The following is a 2365-nucleotide window of genomic DNA, read 5'->3' as shown; positions in this document are numbered from 1 at the left end:
TAGATAGATAGATAGATAGATAGATAGATAGATAGATAGATAGATAGATAGATACAGCATGAAGGAATATAACAGCTAATTAGTCCACACAGCAGTACAGAGGTCTCAGTTCAACTCACTTCCTTGAAACAGTTGATATACTGGAAGTCCTTCAACTCATGAGGGCTCCTGGGTCCAAGGTTAAAGAAGCAGACAGCTGAGTCTTCCATAGGACAACAAACAGCAGGGTGGATCACCAACAGTCAGCCAGACAACAGGATCCAACAGTCCGAAGCTCAAGCAATGTACACACCGGCAGCATGGCAAAGCAGGTCTTGAAGGAACCTCAAGCTCTAGTGACACGATCCATAGGTTGGGTGTCCCACAGGTAGTGTTGCTCCCAAGTTGAGGCAGAGAACTAGCTAAGGCAGCCACATGCTGGTCTGATCACGAGAGAGCAAGAGAGAGCGAGGCAGGGTTTGCCGAGCCATCTATCGCTTTGCCCTCCAATCAAACGGTGACATTATTAATCCCACATGTTCTTATTGGCTTGGTTGGCACAATAAACCTACCTATCGCAACCTCCTTCCACTCTATGCAGTACTTTCTAAAATGTGATCCCTCTCAGAGCAGTTGGTGAGAGTAGCTGTGCACCATTGAGTTCTGCTGGCCTCAGGCACATGGAGCCTGATGTTCACATGGTGCATTAGTCCATTGGAATACTTATTTCCATATGTCTTTGTCTTTGGTTTTTCATCACTCTTCTCTCCAATAGTTGGAAAGATTCCAATAGTTGCTCCTTAGATAGCTGCTCATGAGCTTGTATGTGTGACCACCTAAAAACCACTTCTGAGTCAGATAATGATCTCGCTCAGAGGTTGGCAAATTGCAGTTCTCAAGCCATATGCAGCTCTTTTGGTATTTATATATATATATATATGGCTCTGAAGTAAAATTGAAGATGGAAATAAAACTATCATAGATTCAGTTATAAAATTTTAATAGGATATTATTCGGATAAGGGTGATTTCATTTGTTTGTAAAAATATATTCATGGCTCTTGAATAATTTTTACATTGTTGTGAGAGACAAGATTGACTTCCATCTCAAAAGTGTGTTGACCTGTGGTCTACCTAAACTAATTATGATCGTTTTGCCCTGAATATTGCGCTTTTTAAAACAATTCAATGACTTTCTCGGGCACAGGCCTGTCTACTGGAAAGCAAAACACCCAGGTCCTACAGCAACAGCCTCCCTACAGGGCCATAGAATGGTAACCACACCCAGGGGTACAAAAGGGTCTAAGGCAGAGGTTTTCAACCTGTGGGTCGTGGCCCCTTTGGGGGTCGAACGACCATTTCACAGGAGTCACCCAATTCAGTACAGTAGCAAAATTATAGTGATGAAGTAGCAACAAAAATAATTTCATGGTTTGGGGGTCACTACAACATGAGGAACTATTAGGAAGGCTGCGAACCACTGGTGCACGGCAAGAAGGAACTGGCACGTGCTAGGAACGACAGAGGTTTTGGGGAAGAGAACACAATCATCCTGGCAGCAAAAGCAAGGCTGGAAAGGCTTAGTGTGAAGAGATAAGATTGAGGAGACAAACAGGGGTCAGATCCTCTTGTACCTTGTAGGAAAGGGAAAGGAATTTCAGGATACTTTTCTTGGCCTGCAGTGGGGGAGTTGTTGGACAGTAGAGTCTCTGGCTGGTACAAATAGTTAACACACTAAGGAGAGGTCCAAGGGAAGAGGGCATGGAGCAGAGAGGGGTGCCGCACTTGCCCAAGGGTAGGCGGGGGCATGTCAAGACACCTCTTACTCCTCCTGGGTTTCGTGCACCAAATGAGGGGTAAACTGAGGCATGAGGACAAACAGAGAAAAAGTTAAGAAAGACGTTGTAACAGCTCTTTATTAGAAAAGAAGCTCCTGGACAAGTTTCCGTGGTCTAGAAAGCAGTCCAGGGAAGTCACACCCAGTAAAGAAAGTGGTGGGTTTTTAAAGGAGGGGCCGAGGAGGGTGCCTTTGGGAAGGGGTTGGGCTGCAGCTGCTGGGGATTTCCCACTGATGTCATATGTTTTTCCTTAGTCTAATTGTCCAGCTGTTGCAGGTGGGGAGGAAAGGCAGTTATTCTTGGAGCCAGTTGTGAGAATTGTCCTTCTGCTTCATTTCCTGGTAAGTGCAGGAAGGGTTGAGGCTCTGACAGCTTGTCCCTGACCCAACTGAAAGATTGGAGGCTCAAGTTCAGACAGAGACCCCCTCAGAAGAAAAGCCAGGGACACTGGTTCTGGTTAAGCAGAGAAAAGATGCAGCCTGGTTTATATTTTAGAAAGGTAACTCCATATCCTAGCTGGAGATGGTTCATAGAAGTGTGAGGGCAGGA

Source organism: Echinops telfairi, unplaced genomic scaffold (genome assembly GCF_000313985.2).
Source record: "Echinops telfairi isolate 266 unplaced genomic scaffold, ASM31398v2 ScPeMD7_40;HRSCAF=151, whole genome shotgun sequence".
NCBI lineage: Eukaryota > Metazoa > Chordata > Mammalia > Afrosoricida > Tenrecidae > Echinops > Echinops telfairi.
Note: the sequence above shows the minus strand (reverse complement) of the source record.